Source organism: Lactuca sativa, chromosome 6 (assembly GCF_002870075.4).
Source record: "Lactuca sativa cultivar Salinas chromosome 6, Lsat_Salinas_v11, whole genome shotgun sequence".
Taxonomy (NCBI): Eukaryota; Viridiplantae; Streptophyta; class Magnoliopsida; order Asterales; family Asteraceae; genus Lactuca; species Lactuca sativa.
Genome location: NC_056628.2, coordinates 176,345,549 through 176,369,788, shown reverse-complemented (window position 1 = coordinate 176,369,788; position 24,240 = coordinate 176,345,549).

Genomic DNA, 24,240 nt, shown 5'->3' with positions numbered 1-24,240 from the left:
TTTGTACCCTAGTTCTCGAACCATGTCGTCAAGCTCATGAACTGAAAATAAATCAGTGTCAACATAATCTACATATGCTACAACACCATCAACGTATTTCCTTCCAGGTGCTTTGGTGAAGACACCACTGTAGTGTATCTTCAACGTGAAATAGTTCTCATAACCTTCTGTAAACACAAAAAAAAGAAAGAGTAAAATCAATGATTTCCTTACGTCAACACAATAGACCAAGAAAAAACAAGTTTTGTTGTAGTATTGTACCGTATGTTTTTCCTAAGTCCTCCACGGTTACAAATTTTTCTCGAAAACACCATATTGATAGCACCATTGCAATTTCTACAGCTTAAAACCCTAAATCCCAATTTCTGTTCTTGCTTCTACGATAGGAATGAGCCCGATGACTAAACCTGTAACTGGTTATCTTCTTGGGAGAGGGACGGGTAGTGATGTGCAAGCAAGTAATCATTTCATATTAAAGAGAGGATGTTACAACTGAAATGACGAAATTACCCCTGCAATATTTTATTAAAAAATGAGTTAACGATGAAATGCTAACGGAGTGAGCCGGAAGGACCATTTGTTAAAAGTTTTGAAACCACAAGGACCATCTGTGAGGTTTTTTGAACTTAGGGACTAAACTTGATATTTCTGGAAACCACAGGGACCATTTTTGAAGTTTTGTCTAGAAATAAAGTTGGAATTCTTGGTCCCCTATCTACAATAACCCAAATAATATCCAAACCTCGAGGAGTCGTCGATAACATAGTGATAAAATCCATCGTGATATACTCCCACTCCCACTTCCACATCAAAATATCTTATGGTTGTAGCTTTCCATGAGGCCTCAGATGCCCAGCCTTAACTTTCCAGCAAGTTAAACACACCTCAATGTATCATGCCACATCCCTCTTTATTCAAGGCCTCCAATAATCCTCTTAGAGGTCTCTATACATCTTGGTTATGCCTGGATGAATAAAAAAACATGGACTTGACAGTCCCGTCCATCAAAATCTATTGCATACCATCCGCATATAGCATCCAAATCCGCCCAAATAATCCTTTTAGGGTTTTTACCCTATTTAAGCATCATTATGGACTCAATACCCATTCCCTCATCAATCTCCTTCCATCTAAACATACCCCACGAAACCCTAGTTTGTTCTTTAGTGTTTTTAAGCCTTGGTCATAAGCTTTTGGTGTTTTTGCTCACTTTGAAGAAGAAGGAGATTGGTGTTCAATCCCTGGTTGGAGTAGAGATCTTAGATTCAGAGTCTTCATCAGTCTTGCTAGAATTTAGAGGTATAAATCTTATATCTTGATGACTCTATGAGTTATATCTAGTCTAGGGCTTGTTTTGAGCATATTTTGTTCCCTTGAATCATCCTTGTGGGTATGATCTACTCCAGGAGCTTAGAATGTTAGATCTTAGCATTTATCATGTTTTTAATAATGCATCAAAATGTCATCTTGATGGGTGTTGATGAAGCATGTTAGAGTTGGTGCTCATATTATGGATCTAGATGAAAAAAATCGGGTTTTTCTCCCATTAAGACATGCAAAGGGGTAAAGTTGCCAACTAAATCGATTAAGACTTTATTTAGACATAAATATGATGTTTGGACGTTAAGTTCTTACGGAATTAAGACCTTTTCTTAAGCATTAGGGCTCTAGCCAGTACACCGGGCGTACTCGGTATGAGGCCCGATGGAAGTCTTTGATATACATGGGGCGTACAATTCAGGTACATAGGGCGTACTACCTGATGTGGGCCTAGGTCACTTTTTGGTCCATTTTGATGGTTTGGGCTTTTCATTGAATGGGTTTAGCTTTGAGGAGTAAAACAATCTTTTACCTTAAGAGCTGGGATTATGGATTTGGCTCTCGGTTATGGCTTATGATCTAACTATTAATTAGGGTGTTATTTGATCATATTTAGTGTGGAGATTTCCCAGATCAACAGTCCGCACATTTATCTGATATTGCAGCAATTTGAGGTGAGTCTCCTCCCAGTATTTAGCCGGTCGAAGGAACCAATGTTGGCCCATGGAATATTGTTATTTGTATGTTCGTTGTTTGTGTGACTCTTGCATGTGTAGTACATACCCGACGAGGCCCAATGTCGGGGGGTTCCTGATGAGTGTGTTGGACGGGGCATACAATCGACCGAGCTCAAGTAAGTTTTTGCAAAATACCCATACATGTTCTATGTGATTTGCTTTGAATTATGAACCACATGGAAGATTAGGGTTGAGGATCTTCTCAGGATTGCATGATATAATGCTAAGAGAGATGCCTTTGTATGCCTACTGTATGAGCTCATACACTTGCAAGCTAGTTCTAGATTAGTCAAGGAGTGGATGGCCTGTCTAGGTTATGCTTTCATTCTGATTACTCGGTGCTCGAATGCTTCTTTTTTTCCGCTTTTAAGGAGTTCCCATTAACATCAGCTAACTAGTAAGTGAACATGCTAACTTACATATTATTGAGATTGGATAATGTTAGAAGGTCAAGTTTAACCCTATTGTGCAACTCTTGTCTGAGTCTAACTGTTATAGTGTGAGACCTTTCATTCAAAGAATTATCTGGTGTCGGTGATGTGTAATTATGATCGTGAGCTAGTTAGAGGGTGTTGGGGGGAGTTCCTTCTACAAATGATAGCGGAGAGTGGTGTGGTGGTATCCATAGGAAAACCTAGGAGGTGATTTTGGACTGAGAGCTTTGCTTTACTAGAGATTGTTTTTTTGATAGAGAAATAACTTGGGGGATTTGGGGCGATCCTTGAGGAAAGTACAGATAGATGTGGAAAGTAGTATGGGACTGTACTATTGGAAGCAGAGGATTCATATTTGAGTTAAGGAAAGTCACGATGAAACCAAGAAGCTTGTTGGGTGTGGGATTTTTTGAGTATATTCTGATGGTTTGTATGGTTTGTTTTCAGTATGGTGGTCACTCGATGAAGTTCTGGTGGAGATACAGGTGATGGTGCCTATTTTGGTATCAGTGATGGTTTGGGTTGGGGCTTTGGGTCGGGATTATGGATGATCACATGTGAGAGTTTATTTCATCATAGATTACCCACAACATTCTTGAGAAGATTCCCGTAACCTTCAGTACGATCAAGGAGGGTATCATGAAGATGTTGGATGAGCGCCTGGGCGCTTTTCATTATGAGAGGGTGGTGATGATGGGAGCTCGCACTTTGACTTTTTGTGAGTTCCTGGCATGTGGGGATCTGAAGTTCTTTAGGAAGAAGGACCCGATTGCAATCAGGTGTTGGTTAGTGGATGTCACGAGCACCTTTTGTACTAGTTGTTTCCTCGAGGGGGCAATGATCAGACTTGCATCCTAGCTTCTAAAAGATAGAGCTCGAGATTGGTGGGAGGAGGTTGGGCATGCCTTGGGAGACGAGGCCACCGAGAAGAGGACTTGGGAGGATTTCGTGACTAGATTTCGGGCTTAGTTTGCACCAGTGATTGTGGTCCAGCAGTTGGTGAGGGAGTTTCATGACCTTCTCCAAACTACTGAGACGGTGGTAAAGATCACTGCTATGTTCTAAAAGAGGGCGTTGTTGGTTCCGTAGTATGCGGTGGACAAGGAGATAAAGAAGGAGAGATATCATGAGATGCTAAAGAGTGATATTAGACAGTTTGTGAGTATATGCAGTTGAAGGACATTGGATGATATGGTGGCGAGAGCCAGAGATAGGGAAATTGACTTAGGGATGGAGAAGAAGTGGCATCCAGATCGGGTTCGGGGTTCTAAGGGTTCGAGCAAGAGGCCCAAGGTTTTTGATTCGAGATTGAAGGGCCAATGGGGCCGAGGTCACTGCGGCAATTGTGACAAAACGCACGACGGGGCGTGCATGGTGGGTGGTTCTGGATACTTCAAGTGTGGTAGGACGGGTCCTTCAGCAGGGACTGCCACCACCACCACCCAGGTATTTGATCTGATTTGCTTCCATTACAATCATATGGTCCATAAGAAGGCCAACTGTTCAAGTTTAGCAGCAGGAGGACCAGTTGTAGCATCTGCTCCTGCAACACTACAGATTATTGATGGTCTTCAGGTCAAGGCAGAGGTGCCTGTTATGAGGAGTAGGGCATTTCAGCTGACAACCGAGGAGGCACATGTCACACCAATGTGCTAATGTGTATGTATCTTATCCTTATCTTTTTATTTATGTTGATTTTCTGCTTATATATGTGTTTTGTTTTTAGGGTCGTTCCTCGTGAACGGTATCTCTGCTTTGGTTTTATTTGATTTGGGGGCTACCCGATCCTTTGTAACTTTCAAGCTCGGCGATAGATTTGCCGATGCTTTGGGGAGCTGGAATACCCATTATAATTTGAGATTGCTGATAATCGTCCTGTGCGAGTATTGAGGGTTCATCAGGGATGTATATTGGAGTTTTTATAGTGAGCAGTACCCGAATGATTTGGTCCCCATTCCCTTGCGCGAGGGAAAGGTCCTTTGTGGGGATGGTTTGGTTGAGCCCTAATGGGGGTAATTATTAGTTGCGAGCATCAGTTAGCTGATATTTAGACCCCAAGTTAGGGAGAGTCAGTGATTCAGAGAGAGGATGTTCAACGTGGACCAACTCTCTCTTCAGCAGCTCAGGCCAGGTGCTAACTTCATCATGGTTGTTATGGACTTGTTTCTTATGTTATGGACACCTAGGAGAAGGCTAAGGTGACTATGGATGATGTACCAATTTTTCAGGAGCACCCGTATGTGTTTCTTGAGGATTTTACTGGTGTTCCTACGGAGAGGCAGGTGGAGTTTCAAATTGACTTGGTTCCCGGCGTGTCTCCGAAAGCCAAAGCACATTACCAGTTAGCACCCCCACAGATGCAAGATTTGTTTACATAGTTGCGGGGATATTAGAAAGGGGTTTATTCGGCTGAGTAGTTCACCTTGGGGAGCACCAATATTTTTTTCAAGAAGAAGGATGGGTCACATCGAATTTGTATCGACTACCGGGAGCTGAATATGATGACGATGAAGAACCGTTATCCACTTTCGATGATTGACGGTTTATTTGATCAGCTTCAGGGTGCATCTTGGTACTCCAAGATTGATCTACATTCAGGTTATCATCAGATGAGGGTCATAGAGGAGGATATGCAGAAGACGACTTTCCAGAATCATTATGGTCATTACGAGTTCATGGTGATGCCCTTAGGGCTCACCAATGCTCCAGCCGTATTCATGGATCTCATGAATCGCGTGTGCAAGCCTATTTTGGATCGGTCTGTGATTGTATTTATCGATGACATCCTGGTCTATTCCAAGACCCAGGAGCAACAAGAGGAGCACCTAAGAGAGGTATTGGAAACTCTGAGGATGGAGAGGTTATATGCGAAGTTCTCCAACTGTTAGTTTTGGTTGCACGAGGTGCAGTTTCTGAGGAACCTTGTTAACTAGAACGGCATTCTGGTCGATCCGACCAAGGTTGAGGTGGTAATGAGGTCGGAAGTTCCAAGGTCTCCATCTGAGATTTGAATTTTCTTTGGATTAGTAGGTTGCTATCAGAGATTCATTCATGATTTCTCCAAGATAGTTGTTCCTTTGAGCCGGTTGACAAAGAAGACTGTCATGTTCCATTGCGAGTCTGAGCAGCAGGCATCTTTTAAGAATTTGAGGCAGAGGTTGTGTGAGGCGGTGATTATGACCCTGCCGGAGGTTGATAATTTTGTGGTGTACTATGATGCATCAATCATAGGTTTCAGTGCAGTACTGATACAACGGGGTCATGTGATCGCTTACGCTTCAAGGCAGTTAAAGCCTCATGAAGCAAATTATCTCACACATGATTTGGATCTTGGAGCGGTGGTTTTCACCCTCAAGATTTGGCGACATTACCTTTATGGGGTCTATTATACTATTTTCATAGATCACAAAAGTCTGAGGTTTTTGATGGGTCAACCGAATCTAAACATGAGGCGACATAGATGGTTGGATGTGGTGAAGGATTATGATTGTGAGATCCTTTATCACCCAGGGAAGGCCAACGTGGTGGACAATGCTCTTAGCCACAAGGCGGTTGTCGCCCGGATTAGGGGTATGTGTTTGAGGATGACAGTGATTACCCCAATCTTAGAGTAGATTCGAGAGGCTCTGGTTGAGGCTATGAAGGAAGAGCACCAGAAGAGTGAGTGTATAGTGGTTCAGGTGGCTTCCTTTAGTTATGATAGCCAGGGATTATTGAACCTTCAATGGAGGGTGTAGGTTACCTATTGGGTTGGTGCATGTCAGGTTTTGATGGAGGAGGCGCATAAGTCAAGATTCTTTATTCATCCCATAGTGACAAAGATGTATATAGATCTCCTGCTTGACTATTGATGGCTATGTATGAAGCAAGACGTGGCCTGGTATGTGGAGAGGTGCTTGACTTGCAGGAAAGTCAAGGTCGAGCATCAATGAACCCACAAAAAATGGAGTTGTTGGAAGTCCCTGTTTGGAAATGGGAAGAGACCATGTTGGATTTTATCACCAAATTACCTCAAACGACGTGCGAAATGGATTCGATATAGGTCATTGTGGATCGATTGACCAAGAGCGTGCATTTTATTCTGATCCAGGAGAGTATTTTGGCGGAGAAGTTGGCCAATATCTACATTCGGGAAGTGTTGGCGTGACATGATGTGCTGGTAATATGGTATATGATATGGATATTCGGTTTACTTCCAAGTTCTAGAAGATATTCCACGAGGAGTTGGTTACTCGTCTGCACTTCAACATGACTTTCCACCCATAGACTGATGGTCAAAGTGAGGGGACTATCTAGACATTGGAGGACATGTTGCGGGCATGTGTACTGGATTTTGGATGAAGTTGGGATACATAACTTCCTTTAACGGGGTTTACGTATAACAACAGTTATCACGCCAACATTGATCGACCTCCTTTTGAGATTCTATATAAGAGGAAGAGTAGGACCCCGATATGTTGGGGTGAGGTCGGAAAACGGTTTATGGGAAGTACAGAGATGGTACACAAGATGACGGAGTTGATTCAACAGGTTCGCAGCAGACTTCAGACAACACAAAACGGACATAAGCGTTACGCAGATAGACGCCGGTCAGACTTGGATTTCCAGGTTGGGGACATGGTACTCCTGAAGGTGTCACCTTGGAAAGGTGCCATCCGATTCAGGAAGCGGGGTAAGCTAGGCCCCAGGTATATTGGTCCTTTTAGGGTGATTGCCCAGGTGGGCAGGGTTGCATATCGATTGCATCTGCCAGAGGAGCTCAGTCAGATCCATAGTACTTTTCATGTCTCTCAACTGCAGAAATGGTTGGTTGATGATTCCGTAGTGGTCCACTAGAGGAAGTTCATGTGGATGATCGCCTTAATTATATAGAGAGACCAATGGCGATTCTTGATAGGAGGAAGAAGACTCTACGAAACAAGGGTGTGGATCTCGTGAAGGTGCATAGGTAGCATCAAAAGGGTTTAGAGTGGACATGGGATCCTGAAGACGAGATAATGGAGCACTACCCGAAATTATTTTTGGTGGCAGACTTCAAGGACAAAGTGCAAGTCAAGTGGGAGAGAATTGTAACACCCTATTCAGGGTATTTCTCTTTTTGACCCTTAGTATGAAAAATGTTTATAATTTGGCCTCAAGGGATGAAAAGTGAAACTTTAAGGGAAGGGCGCATACGTTGGGTGTACTCCTAGTACACGAGGCGTACGTGGTCAGGGGAAAAACCCTAATTTTTTAGGGTTTGGACCCTATTTAAGCATCATTATGGACTCAAGACACTTTCCCTCATCAACTTCCTTCCCTCTAAATATACCCCACGAAACCATAGTTTGTTTTTAATTGTTTTTGAAATTTGGTGGTTAACTTTTAGTGTTTTTGCTCACTTTGAAGAAGAAGGAGCTTGGTATTCTAGACTTGGTTGGAGAAGAGCTCTTAGATCCAGAGTCTTCATCAGTGTTGCTAGCATTTGGAGGTATAAAGTTTCTGTCTTGCTAAATCTATGTGTTAGATCTAGTCTAGGGCTTGTTTTGAGAATATTTTGGTCCCTTGAGTCATCCTTGTGAGTATGAGCTACTCAAGGAGCTTAGAATGTTAGATCTTAGCATTTTCTAATGTTGTTAATGCATAAAAATGTCATCTTGATGGGTGTTGATGAAGCATGTTAGAGTTGGTGCTCATATTATGGATCTAGATGTCTAAAATCAGGTTTTCGGTCACATTAAGACATGCAAAGGGGTAAAGTTGCCAACTTTATGTATTAAGACTTTATTTAGACCTAGATCTGAGGTTTGGGCGTTAAGGTCTTAATACGCCATGCGTCGGGCTCTGGACAGTGCGTCGGGCGTACCTCTTAGTACGCCATGCGTACTTGGTATGAGACCCGATGGAAGTATTTGGAGTACGCGGGGCGTACAGGTCAGGCACGCGGGGTGTACTACCTGTTGTGGCCCTAGGTCACTTTTTGGGCCATTTTGAGGGTTTAGGCTTTGATTAAATGTGTTTAGCTTTAAGGAGTAAAATAGTCTTTTACCCTAAGAGTCGTGATTATGGATTTGGGATCTAAGTTGTGGATTATGACCTAATTATTACTTAGAGTATTATTTGATCATATTTAGTCCAGAGATTTCCCGTATCAGTAGTCCGAGCATTTATCTGATTTTTTAGCAGTTTGTGGTGAGTCTCCTCCCAGTGTTTGGTGGGTCGAAGGCACTAATGCGGACCCATGGATTATTGTTATTTGCATGTTAGTTATATGTATCACTCTTACATGTGTAGTACGTGTTGTATGTAAGTCAGTGGGGCCTAATGTCAAGCGGGGCCCGATAAGTGTGTTGGGCGGGGCCCATCGCATGTTATTGACAGATCTGTTCTGGGTGGGGCCCGAAGGTTGTCGGGCAAGGTCCATTGTATGTATGATATGGGGTATTTTGGGGAACTCACTAAGTTTTGTGCTTACGGTTTTTAGTTTATGTTTCAGGTACTTTTGGATCGAAGGGGAAGGGCTCGAGATGATCACATCGCACACACCCTGGTTTTTTGCTTTATTGAATATGATGTATTTTGGATGATTATGGATACTCTATGATTTCCTTATGGTTTTGATAAACGCATCTGGTTGATGTTTTATTTAATATAAAAACAAAATTTTTGGTTCCGAGTTTTTGGACGTTACATTTCAATAAACTTACAATCAAGAATCGTTATACCTTGTCGAGGATTGATGATTTATTTGATCAATTGCAAGGGGCATATAATTTTTCGAAGACCAATCTCTGTTCCGAATAGCATCAAGTTTGTGTGAATGAGAGTGATGTTGCAAAGACGACATTTAGAATTCGATATTGTCATTATGAATTTTTAGTGATGTCTTTTGGTCTTACAAATGGCCCTACATGATTCATGGATCTCATGAATAGAGTTTGTAGACTCTTCCTTGATAGATCGATCATCATTTCCATTGACGATATTCTTATTTATTCGAAGACAAAAAAAAAGAGCATGAGAAACATCTTCATGAAGTATTACAAGTTTTGAGAGATGAGAAGTTGTATGCTAAGTTTTCAAAGTGTGAATTTTGATTGTGGGAGGTTCAATTTCTTAGCCACATGGTATCCCGTGTCAAAATTATGGTAGAAGCCATTAAGATTTCAGTGTTCATGAGTGGGAAGCTCCAAAGACTCCTATGGAAGTGTGTAGTTTCTCGATATAATTGGATATTACCGTCATTTTATCAAAGATTTCTGATGTATTGCTAGTTTCCTTACCAAGTTAACGAGTAAAACAGTGAAGTTTTTTTTTTTGGGAGGGGGGGGGGGGGGGGTAAAAACAAGAAGAGACATTTATGGTATTGAAGAAGAAATTATGTGAAGCATCGGTCCTAGCATTTCTAGAGGGGACGAAATATTTTTATATCTATAACAATAATTTGGCGAAAGGTCCCGGGTGTGTTTGCCATAAAGTTATTGCTTATGCTTGCCGACAATTGGACCATCCACCAATACTCATGACAACCTTCAATCACTTACTTACTTCTAATAGTATGACCAACTATGGAGGTTTGAGTAAATTAATACTTAGGAAATGGGTTCTAAACATGCAAAGTGAAACACAATAATAAGTTGACATAAATGATAGCATCACTAACACTTTATTAAGTAACCACAAAATAAATACCAAATCAATTACAATTTATACTGCTAAATGTTTCAAAACTTTATTAAACTATCCACAAAACAATTGCACCATATCATCATCTAATCCATGTAGAGCTAGTATGAATATCATGTTTGGTCCTTGATAATAGCTTAATGAATGGATCAGTTGGATTCTCCTTTGATGATATGCTATCCATGACAATGTCTCCATCCTTGACACGCTTCCTTACGTAGTGTTGTTTTCTATGTATATGTCTCGAGTTACCATGGTCTTTGGGTTATTTAGTCAACGCAAATTGTAACATCCCAAAAATACTAAGTAAAATTTCATTTTCAATTAACCGAAACCAACATCCATTCGTTCGAATAAAATTATAATCAGAGTATTATAATGTATCCTCAAAACATCAATGACAAATCAGTAAGATAATGATGAATAAAGTATAGGGTATGCAATGCGATCATGCCAAGCTTTTCCCTTTCGAAATGGAAGTACTTATAGCATGTAAACACAAAACCTTAAGCAAAAAGCTTAGTGGGTTCCCCAAAATACCATATACCATATAAGAACAAGCCCAACCCAACATACATGCTTTTCGGTCCAGCCCACACATTCTGGCCCAACCCATATAATCGGGCCCTACCCATATATCCATGCCCAAACCATATAATAAGGACTAGCCCATATGATTGGTCCCAACCCATCAAACGTACGTAAACATGCAAGAGTCAAAAAGACAATTATGATCCTATAGTATAGTGAGAAAACTCACCTTGCAAAGATAGTCAAAAGCTAATAGCTCACACACACAGTTGAGGAACGGGTGATAAACGCCACCTAATCAATCACACAACATGAAACCTTAATTCACATTCTAAAATAGCAATTTGACCCAAATGTCAACCTAGGTAAAAGTCAACAGTCAACGTCCAAGTCAAACTCAATAATTAATCATCATCAAACCTCCACGTCATGGCCTCCCTTTGGCCACGTCGTCGTTGCGAAAAGACAAAACAAGCGGGCTGATCCCTAGTCGCCATGTTGTGGCGGCCTAAAGGCCATACCGTGGGAACTTGGTCTGAACAACTTAACGAGTTAAGCTGTTTTCTCCAAATTCCCTTCATTCAAGTTTATGTAATCCCTTCAATCAAGCTTCCACAATCAAGAAGAAAAGGGACAAGAAAGCTAGTTCTATAAGCGTACAACCAAAAAGCTTGAATCTTGGACACTTAAAAGGGTCTAGAGAATGCACATGAGGATGATAAGGATGTTTGCTTGCTGAACCAACACATTAGGACACCATTTTCTTCTTTAAGCTATCAAGAGCATAGAAATGAGCCAAGAATCACCAAGAGAGATTAAGGTTAGGGTTTCATAGGTTTGAGAATGATGGAGGCTGAGGGTGAGCAAACCCTAGCCCTCTCATTCCTTAAATTCTCTAAAATTAGGGTTTTTGTCATCAGGTGGTCACCACATCGTTGCCAATATATTGCCACATCGTGGGGATCAAAATGAAGTTTGTGATCCTTCCAGCTAAGCCACGTTGTGGTGCCTCCACCACATCGTGGCAACCCAAAATCTTGAATTTTTCAATTAAATAAAATACTTATAAGATTCAGATGTTACAACTCTCCCCCACTTAAATCAGACTTCATCCTCCATGTCTGTCGCTGCAAATTACTCGGAGTAATTCTCCATCATCTCCTCCTCAGGTTCCTATTTCCATTCGGAGCCCTTTCAGTGCTGCCATTACACCTTCACCAATTCTACTACCTTGTTGTGTAAGGTCTTCATCTTCCTGTCAAGGATCGCAACTAGTCTCTCCACATAGTTCAGGTGCTCATCAACCTAAATGTCATCCAACGAAACCATTGGATAATCATCAACTAAACACTTCCGCAACTGAGAGACATGAAAAGTGTTGTGGATCTGACTAAGTTCATCAGGAAGATCTAATCGATATGCTACCTTTCCCACCTGGGAATGACCTTTAAAGGACCAGCATACATGGGGCCCAACTTGCCTCGCTTCCTGAAACTAGATGACACCTTCCTTTGGTGACACCTTCATGAGAATAAAATCCCCGACCTGAAACTCGAGGTTGGAATGTTGCCGATCTGCGTAACTCTTCTGGCGACTCTTTGAGGTCTACAGTCGACCGTGAACTTGCTGTATCAATTCATTAGCACTGAGTACTACCACAGTACTCCCCATAACTCGTTGTCTGACCTCACCCCAAAAATGTTTTGTACAACTTTTTGGGTACTTATAGTAACCATTTAGTTTCACTATAACTACTAGTTAAAGAGGTAATGTAAAACACACTCTTTGATCGAGACTTTATAGTAAAAACCATAAGCTCCTTTAAGGAGTTAAAGGTTGTGTGTAGACATGATTCTTACATCCATTATTGTCCTTAGCGGCCATGCTTTGACTTGTAAGAAGGTAAGGTGATTTAGTACATATCTCTTGGTATTTAAAAGATAGTAAGAGTCCAAAACTACCTAGTTTTTAACTCATATTTCCTCTCAAAATCATTGTCAATTTTATGGCTTTCAAATTATCTTTCCCTCTCTTCTCTATTGAAATTTGTTGCATGAACTAAGTGCTTATAAGTTGCTTCTCTTTAAGTTTTATTGGTATACATATTAAGGCTTAAGAACAACTTATGTACAAGTGAATACTAGCATCTTTGGTGGTTTATTCTTGCTTGGTGGATACTTGAAGAGAGCTTCGCATTTGGAGCTTAATGCATCACTTCATCAACTTTCATCTCCCATGAGAATCAACGTCTTCAAAGTTTGTGATACTTTTCTTTCAATGGTTGTTGTTAATCTTTCCATGATTTTCAAAATTATCCATAATGGGCTAAAAAGAGTTTTAAGTTTATTATAATTTTAAATCTTTCGGTGCCGTTATTAGCAATTTTGGGAAAATGATTTTGAATAAAACCCAATAATGAGTATATTTAGAAGATGACCTTCAGGACTCATTATGGGCATTACGAGTCCGTGGTGATTCCATTTGGGCTCACCAATACACCGACGGTGTTCATGAATCTCATGAACTGGTTGTGCATGCCGATGTTGGACTAGTCGGTGATGGTATTTATAGATGATATGTTGGTCTATTATGTAACGACCCAAAAAAATTTATGTTAACAATGTTAGATTTCCTTTACTTGAATATTACTGGTTGTAAAGTTATTTTGATTCTAAACGTATAAATGGAAATAAATTTAAAAATAAGGATATTAGTTAATATAAAAAATAAGTAAATGATATTTAAAAGGTAAATAATTTAATTAGACGGATTATAGGGATTATAGGGTAAATAAAAACAATTAAAAGGGTATAAATGGAAATGAACTAAGGTGATATTAAAACAAACTTCAAATGTCATGATATTTAGGGTTAGGGTGGAAGGATCATAATGTTGAGAATTGAGGGGCGCAGGAAAATAAATTGTGAGGCATGAAAGGAAAAGATAGACAAGATCGATCGATATTTGTGGGATGCGATTCTAGCCAAGTGAAATCGGCCATCTACAAACCTGGTAAGTTCTTGTCTTGTTTCCTCATGATTCTACATCAATTGCTAGAGATTAGACCGAAAATATGAAGCATTGGTTGTGTGCCTTGTTCAATTAATCATCTTCATTCCATCTTTAATTCTTTTGCTTTATTGTGGGTTTAATTATGGTTGGAAATTGATCAATAAATCTTGGTAATTTCTTGAGTCTCCCTTCCCATATGTTGGTGTTGCAATTGCTAGAAAATTGGTTGGAATTGTGAAGTCAATTGCTTCCCTTTGGCGTCTGATACGCGCATATATATATATATATATATATATATATATATATATATATATATATGTGTGTGTGTGTGTGTGTGTGTGTGTATGTGTGTTATATCATATCTTAATACTTTAGCCTTAATTATGCTCATTATTAGGACAAAAGATACTTAATTTGCTATGTTTTGTGTATTAGCAGGAAAAGACATGCTTGGACAAAAAAAGGAAGAAAATTGGAAGCTGGAAGCTAGGAATTTGGATTAAGACAAAAAGAAGATGAAAAATTTGAAAAACCACGACGTGTTGAACATCTCCGCGCCGTGGTGAAGTGAGATTCCCGATAATTCTATGACTTGCCAGATATGCGATTTTTACATCAAACCACGGTGTGGTGGCCATTAACCACAATGTGGTGAACCAATTTTTGGGAAATTATAAATATATCAATTTTTCTATCAAAACGAACGGATGCTGCAGGCTATTATCGATTTCTAGAGATCGTTGACAAACCTTGAAGGCTTTGAAGTTCAGAATTCGATTGCTAGATTGATTTTTGAGAGATCTAAGGCAACATTACTCTTTTTTACTTGTTTTACTTTTATTTCATCATGTCTTCCAAAGTGAACCTTGTTTTTACATGTTTGTTTGCTGAAGTTATGGGCTAAACACCCTAACTTTCGTTTAGACTAGATTACTTGATTATTTATGATTTGATTTGTGGATTGGATTATGATAAGTTTATTATTTGTTATGTTAGATTATTAAAGAACCTCTCTACGTTTATGATAACTACTTTTCTATTTATCGTTGAGTTTAATTAAGTTTGCATGCCCTATCATTCTTAATTGACTTGAATCTTATGATCTTGTGATTTGCAAAATTTTCGGACTAGTGTTTTGACCAAAAACCTAAGGTTAAATAGAAAAGTGGGTAAGTGAATGTAGGAGCTAATATATGAAGACCAATCATATATTGAATTGATTTAATTAAGCTAATAAGATCAATCGATTATAAGTCTCACCTAACTCGAACCAAACACTAGTATATTTGTTAGTTTATCTGCTTGATCACCATATGAATGAACTTATTTGCTAAAGGATTAGGTTAGTGAACATTAATCTAGTCACCTTAGGAATCGGTATTCAATGAAGCATTAATCCATTCACTTCCATCAAATCAACCAATAGAGCAAGCATATCGAATCTAAACGAATGTCTCTTAATTATCTTGGTAAAAAAATCATCATTTGTTTTCCCAGTTTTTCTTGTGTTCTCTACTTGTGTTCTTATTAATTAAGTGTTTAAGTTTCTATTCTTGCAAAACTAGAGAAAAAACCCTCTTTTTAATTAAATTGTAGTTTAGGTAACTTTATTAGATAAAATTAGCTAGTAATTCTGTTCTCCATGTTCTATACTCGGCTATTTGTAATATTCTATTTTCGATTAGGTGCACTACCTTAGGCGTAATAGTTAGTTATATTAGTTGGTTAAAACTAGTATATAAATTGTGTATCAAAGTTTTTGGCACCGTTGCTAGGGGGCGGTTCTAATAATTAGTTAGTTTATTTTATATTATTGTTATCAACCCTTCGTTTGGAATTAATTGCATTCAAAGTTTCTTGTCTTTCAATTTTTCTGATTAATATAGTTCACCACACCATGGTTTTGCTAGACCACGACATGGTGGTCATTCAATTAGTTTTTCGTTTTTGTTCTTTTTACGTTCTTTTATTGCAGCTGGTATATGACCCGTGGATCGAATTCTCCTTTGACACCACCATTTGAAGATCCGGAGTCAGCGTTCCATAAAAAGAAGGGCTAAAACGTAGGGGAATCAAGCAACAAACTGATACACCAACCCATGTTTGAAAGCTTTGAGAAGACTCCTAACAAAAATGAAGTTGGTTACGAGCCCGAAATAGAATCAAAAAAGGAAGCAAACCGAAAAGTGAGTCCAAAAACAACACGATGGACATTGTCGACATGACCATGGAGGAGTACAAGAGACGAATGCATGATGATAACATACCGGGACTTATGCAACCCGCAATTCCTGTAACATTCAATTTTAAATTGAAATGGCACATACTCTCTCAATTGAAAGACATACCATTTTATGGGAAGGATCACGAGGATGCTTACAAGCACAGTGATGAAGTCAATGATATTGCTGACTATATCAACATCCCCAACGTACCACACGAGACAGTGTTACTATGAATGCTCCCTATTACTTTTAAGGGTGTGGAAAAGAATTGGCTAAAAGTACTTCCACTGGGAGCAATAACAACTTGGGAAAAAATGATTGAAGAATTCATACAACAATTTTGCCCACCATAGAAGGTTTCAAAACTAAAAAAGGCTATCGCAAATTCTGAATAAAACATGGGAGAATCATTGTACAAGGCATGGGAGTGCTATAAGGGATTACTTAAAAATTGTCTCCAAAACGATCTAAATGTGCAACAAGAAGTATTGATCTTCTATGATAGGGTAAACATGACAACTAGGCAACTCATTGATTCTCAAGGGCCACTCACAAAGAAAGCATCGACTGTAATCAAGGAGCTAATTGAAGAATTCTCCAAACATTCAAGAGAATACTATAACCCTCGACAAGACGTAACAAGAAGAATAGTGAATGTAGCTTCAAATGACATGGGATCAGTCTTAACAATGTTGCATAATATGGATTAAATAATGAAAAAAATAGATCAGACCATCCATGAAATACGAGTAGGGTGTGAAAATTTTAACGGGCCACATTTAACCAAAGATTATGATCTAGATGAAAATGGAAACCGAAAAGGCCCAAGCATGCTATTCAAGCGATGATCGTTATGACGAAGACTGGAGAAATCCCAAAAAGAAGTGGTTACCTTATGATGAATACAAGAAAGCCAAAGAAGACAAATATGAACACAAAGGAAGAGGCTTCTATCAAAAAGAGGAACCGGCTCCCGAGAAGAAACCCGATTTCAAAGCAATGCTTTCTCATGTTTATGCCGCACCAGAAAAGGGATATGACGATACTGAAGCAGTACTCTGAAATCAGCAAGCCACAATCAATAATATCTAGCAAAAGATTGAGTATCTCTCGAAGCAATTTAACAAAAGATTACTAGGCACACTACCAGGTAGCACCGAACAAAACACAATAGGATCCCACATACATGCCATAACGACTAGAAGTGGAAAAATTGTTACCCATTTGAAAAAGAAGAAACTAGTTCGGAAAAACTTGTTGAACAATCACCATGGTGTGTTGACGAGACCACAACGTGGTCTTCTGCTGAAAACAAAAAGAGTGAACCCATTAAACAGTATCAACCACTAATACCGTTTCCATGTCGAGCAAAGCAAGATAGATAGGCCAAAGATAACTAGATGTTCCTAGAGAACATTAAATCCCTTCAAATCAATATCCCATTAATTGAAGCCTTAGCTCAAATGCCAAAATACGCAAAGTTTCTAAAGGATATTCTAACAAACCGAAAGAATATGGGGGAGGTGTATAAAGTTATATTACACGAAACCTGCTCGGAGGCCATGTTGAACATGTTGCTAAAGAAGACGGGTGATTTGGGGAGTTTAACACTTCCATGCCAATTTGGAAATTTAGCCACATGCTATGCTCTAACCGAATCGGGAGAAAGTGTTAACTTAATGCCATATTCATTTTTCAAGAAGCTTGATCTCCCAAAAGCAAAACCAATTCGCATGGCCATTCACTTAGCAAACAAAATGGTGAACTTTTCAACAGGTTTTTTGAAGATTTATTAGTTCAAATTAACAAGTTTGTTTTTCCCACAAATTTCATTGTTATGGATATAGAGGAAGATGACCAAGTGCTAATTATTCTTGGAAGACCCTTTTTGAGCATCGCTCGAAATTTGGTTGACATAAGAGAGTCCAAACTCACTCTTCTAGTTGGAGAAGAAGTCGTAACTTTTGGGATAATTGGAGAGATAAAACATTCAAGAAAATTGATGACATGGCTTTTTCGGTAGATGTTTTCGATGAAATTTTGGAAAAAAGAACTAGATGGTTGGAAAGAGAACGAAGATGAAGGATACATGATTATGAAGGAAAGAGACTTTGATGCTGAAAACGATTTAAAAGAACTCGAAGAACTACTAGAGGAAAGCAAGTAAAAAGAATTAATGAAGAATTTTGAATCCTCAATGTGATGTGGTCAAGATACCACACTATGGAATTCAGAAAACACATGATATATCACTAAAAATGAACACACCACGACGTGTTGAGTAGATGACCACGCCGTGGTCACTCAACAAAAGGCCAAAATCGAATTGAAAGCTCTACCCAAACATCTGGAGTACGCATTTTTGGAAGAAAATAAGCAAAAACCAGTCATCATAGCAGCTAATCTCACACCAAAGGAGAAGGAAAGCTTAGTTGGAATACTCAAGAAACGCAAAAATGCCATTTCTTTGAAGATCACAAATATCAAGGAAATTACATCCTCATATTTTTCATATAAGATTAATTTGGATAAAGGAGTGTGTAGCATCAAAGAAGATTGAACCAGAACATGCCAGATGTCATCAAGAAAGTGGTCGTCAAACTTTTGGATGCCAAAATTATTTACTCGATCTCAGATAAACAATGGGTGAGTCCGGTGCACGTGGTACCTAGGAAAGGAGGCATTGCAGTGGTAACAAACAAAAAGAACGAGCTTATTCTTACAAGAATGGTAACCAGTTGAAGAGTGTGAATCAATTATCGCAAGTTAAACGATACCACTTGCAAATACCATTTTCCTTCTCCCTTTGTTGATCAAATGCTCGAAAGATTATCTGGTCACCTTTATTACTATTTTCTAGATGGTTTTCAGGATATTTTTAGAATCCTCTTGATCATCAAGACAAAGAAAAAACCACATTCACTTGCCTTTGCGGGACCTTTTCTTATCACATGATGCCATTTGGATTATGCAACGCACTAGCCAACTTCCAAAGATGCATGATGGCCATTTTCCATGATATGTTTGAAAAGTTCATGGAAGTTTTCATGGAAGATTTTTCTGTTTTCGGGTCTTCTTTTGATGATTGTTTATCTAACCACGACTTGATGCTATCTAGGTGTGAAAAGACCAACTTGGTCTTAAATTGGGAGAAGTGTCATTTTATGGTAAAAGAATGAATTGTATTGGGCCATAAAGTTTCCAAATCATGGATAGAGGTGGATCGTGCAAAGATCGACACCATAACTAAATTACCACCTCCAACAAACGTGAAGGGGGTTAGGAGTTTTCTCGGCCATGCAGGATTTTACCGCCAGTTCATAAAGGATTTTTAAAAAAATAACTAGGCCATTAACTTAACTTCTTTTAAAATATGCTACATTCGATTTTTCTTTGAAATGGCTTGAAGCTTTTGAAATATTAAAAGAAAATTAACAAATACCCTGATCATGATTGCCCTGAATTGGAACCTCCCATTTGAGCTCATGTGTGATACTAGTGACTTTTCTATAGTTATAGTCCTTGGGTAAAGGGTTGATAAGCACTTTCAACCCATATATTATACAAGCAAAAAAGTAAACCCGACCCAAGAAAACTACACCACCACAAAAAAAGAACTTTTGGTCGTTGTTTACACATTTTATAAATTCTTCCCTTATTTTGTGTCGTCCAAAAGTATTGTTTTTATTGACCATTCTGCTCTTAAATATTTATTTTCTAAGCATGATGCTAAACCAAGATTGGTCTGATGGGTACTCCTCTTTCAAGAATTTGACATCTAGATTTGGGACAAAAAGGGTATGGAAAATGTGACGGCCGGTCACCTCTCGAGATTGGAAAAACCTGAAATGGAAGGATTGAAAGAAAAAAAATTTGGAGACAACTTTCCTAAAGAATATATAATGGTGATCCCTGGGGAAGAGCCTAGTATGCATATAATGCCAATTACTTAGCTAGTAGCTACCTCACAAAAGGTTTAACCCATCAACAAAGGAGGAAATTGTATTTGGAAGTCAAGTACTTTTTTTTGGGATGAACCTTATCTTTATAGGAGATGTGTAGATAGAATAATAAGAAGATGCATATTCAGGAGGGAAAGTGTACATATTTTGATGCATTGTCATAGTGGACCCACCGGAGGACATCATAGAGTGCAATACACAACGAAAAACTATTCGGTTCGGGATTTTATTGGCCTAAGATTTTCAAGGATGATACAGAATTTGTCAAAGAATGTGATTCATGCAAACGATCAGGCAACATTTCTTCCCGAAACGAGATGTCCCAAAATAGCATCCAAGTTTTTGAAGTATTCGATCTTTAGGGTATCGATTTTATGGCACCATTCCCGTCTTCTCGAGGGAATAAATACATTTTAGTGGCAGTCGATTACATGTCAGAATGGGTGGAAGCACAAGCCTTACCAACAAACGATGACCGTATGGTAGTGAAGTTCTTAAAAAGATTGTTTTCTCATTTTGGTGTACCAAAGGCACTAATTAGTGATCGGGGGACCACTTTGCAAATGAATAACATGGAAAAGTATTACAAAAATATGGTGTACATCATAGATTTGCAACACCATACCATCCTCAAACAAATGGACAAACCAAAGTCACAAATCAACATTAAAAAGGATTCTAGAATGATCGGTCGGGAGCAACAAGAAGGCGTGGTCGGAAAAAATTGACGATGCATTATTGACATTTTGAATCGCCTTCAAAACACCAATTGGTACTCCACCTTATAGGTTAGTATTTGGTAAAAATTGTCATTTACTGGTGGAAATTGAACACAAGACATACTTGGCTTTGAAGACATGCAACTTTGAATTGACCAAATTACACACCAATCGCCTAATGCAATTGAACGCCTTGGATGAGTTAAGAAATGAATCATACACAAAATCTTTAATCTACAAAGATAAAACGAAAAGATGGCATAATGCTTGGTTAAAAGGAAACAAAGAGTTTGAAACGGGTCAAAAGGTCCTCCTTTTCAATTCAGGAATGAAGTTTTTTCTCAGAAAATTAAAGACACGATGGTACGGTCCGTTTATTGTGAAGCAAGTATTTCCGCATGGTGCTATCGAACTAATCGAAGAAGATGTAACTACTTTCATAATTAATAGACATCAGGTGAAACATTATTAAGAATGAATTCCAAGAAAGGAGAAAGAAGGAGAAAATGTGCACTAGGGGTAGCCATCATAACGTAAGGCGGGAAGGAGTCTGGCTCACGACTCCTCAAAAAGAAGTGCTTCCGGGAGGCAACCCATGATTTTGAGTTTCTATTTTTCTTTCCCTTTTCATTTCATTTGCTTTTTGTTCTATTTTGTTGAAAAAGGATTTTTCACTCTTTTCTTTCTGTTACTAATTCAGGTTGTGAGGGCAAGCATGGTAACAAGTGTTAAGTGTGGTTGTTAAAATTGAAAAAATGAAAACGAAACAATTTATCAACACGACGTGTTCTCTAATAAACATGTCGTGATCAGCTGGATTTAATCGATTAATGAGTATTTTTCAAACAACACGGCGTGTTCACCTTCAACATGTTGTGGTGCCGTTTTACGATGTAACTTAAGTTTTTAATACCTAAAGATCAAAAACTTTTCACATTTCACTTTACTCCACTCCTACATGCCGAGTTTGCCCTCACCAGGAAATCCCTCTTCAAAATTCCTTCAAATCTCCACAATTTTCTTCAAAAAGGTAAGAACTTTTAGCTAAGAATTGTTCCTTTAGTATGATTTAGAGTTTTGTTTTGCACTAATTGGTTATCTAGACACATTTAGAGGATTTTTATTGGATTTAGGGTTTCAAATATGGGTTGGTTTTGGGGTATTTTTGTCCATGAAAATCATGACTTATGGTGTATCTTGGTAACCCAAACAAACCCCTGCAATTATTTTGATTTAATATTGATGGTGTTCATGCGATTTGAAACTCGATTCCTCACACTGTTTCTTCAACCGAGGCATGTTGGTTAGCAAACACACTGTGTTGGCCTTACAAAGAGCCTACATGTTTTTTTTATTCTAATTCATGTTTTTCTTTTGGATTGTTTATTTAATTTTTTGTTTAATTTTGACAAAAACGCACAGAAGGCGACGAACTCAACAACAAGACCCTAGGGAGCGCCCCACATTCCCTTGGTTTAACTTTCCCGAAGTAGTTGCCCCACTGGTTGTGGTGGAAGAGAGAAACCGGTTAGCCAATTTGAAAAATCGAGATTTTTATGTATCCAATGAAGTGGATTGGGATTAGTTACAGGAAGTTGGATTGGAGGAAGCTCTTGAACCATACTTAACCAAGTTGTTTGTTAAGGATGAAGTGTTACATGCACCACTTGGAGGAGACTTTTTAGAATTTAAGAACCTGTGTTTAAGGAGTTATGTTTGGAGTTCTTGGCCATTTTTCGATTTATTAAGCGTACCGACATATATGATTTGGAAAATTTAACTTTTTGTTCGGATGGCGTAAGAAGGGAATGTAGCTTAGAGGAACTCGCATGGAGATTGGATTTATATGTCCAGTCTGTAGTGATGATTGAGGGATTTTCTGTTTTTATTGACTAGTGCCATAAAACTCTTCCGGATGGCATCCATGATACTACTAGGTGGAGTACAATAGTAAATAGGGTTTATGTTCCCGGGACCACACAAGAAGGTCACATTAGGTTACCTATTCATCGCCTCCTTCATCGTTTAATTACATATACTATTAATTAAAAGAAGGAGGGGCATAAGGTCCCAAGTCTATATGTTTTCTTTCTTTGGAGCATCATCACCCCGGTGGTTTTTTGCAACATACCTCATTGTGAGGCGAAGTTTTAGCCGAAAGAGCGGTGAAGGATAGGAAGAGGACACTGATTTGTGGAGGAGTTTTGATTACTAGATTATCCCTCTCTTATGGAATACTTAAGAGAAGGGAGACTATTTTTCTTACTTTCGAGCCGGTTGGTGTATTTAACAACCTTTTATTTAGAAGGGCACGCATTGTACAAGACAATTGTAACGCCCGCAGATCTGGGCTAGTCAATTTAGACACGATGACCATCAAAAATGAGTTTTCAATGGAAGATTATTTAGAAGGATTAATCTTAACCAAGTTGTAGTATATGTTACAAGGGTTTCGTACATATAAAGAGCGCCGAAATCCGAGTTATAACGAAGAAGTTATGGCCCGTCGAAGTTTTACGGCAAAACCGGCACGACACCGGGAGATGTAAATAATGAATTTACGGTAGAAGAATTTTTAGGCTTAGTGATCTAAACAAAAATTTTAGTATACATTAAACCGAGAACATACAAAAAAAGAACGCCCAAATCTGACTTCGTATGAGGAAGTTATGAATTTCTAAGATTTGACATAGTAGTGCACGACCCGAAACTCGAATTTCAGTTCGAGTGGTTTTTTTGCCTACGTGACCTAAATGAGAGTTGGAGATATCGTTAATAGGAAATCAACCGTAAAAAGAGAAATAAAACCGAATCAGTATGTAGAAGTTATGAATTTTACGCGGACATTTAACAGTATAATCTCCTCCTACTGTTAAATTTAAGACCGGTCGAGAATTAGCCAACGGAGTCTAAATGAAAGTTTTAGATCTTGTTTTTACCTAGGCGTGGATATAAATAATGTCGAGAGTAGAGCTCGTATGTTAAAGATATGGATGAAACTTGTTCCCTACTTTTCGAGCGCGATAAATTCGATACAGTTTTGTAAATCTGAGATAGAATGAGAATTAGCTGACGACGTCTAAATGAAAATTGTAGTACTCGTAAATACCAATGTGTGGATATAAATAACGTTAAAAATGGAGTTCGTATGAATGAGTTACAAATTATAATAGCATATTTACGTATTAAAATAAAGTATAAATCATATATACGTACACACACACACACACACACACACATATATATATATATATATATATATATACATACATACATACATATATATATATATATACAAATGCATATATCATTAGAAAGGTATCGACGATGCGGTTAATATAAGACTAGTGTTGAGTACTTTCGATATTAGTTTAGTACAAATATCGTTAAATCTATTTAAAATAGTATTATGAAGGGGTGTTTAGTCGTTTATATAACTATAAGGTCATTAAGTAAATATAGAGGGTAGTTTTTGTAAATTCAATTACTATAAATAAGAGGATTGAACTCTCATATTTCTTGCACCATTCTCTTGATTCAAGAGTCTTTCTCTTCTTATCCCCCGAGCATTTCGGTCCCTCATGATTCGAATTCTCTTTCTGTAGTTTTAATATAGCAAGGTGAGCGCTGAAGCG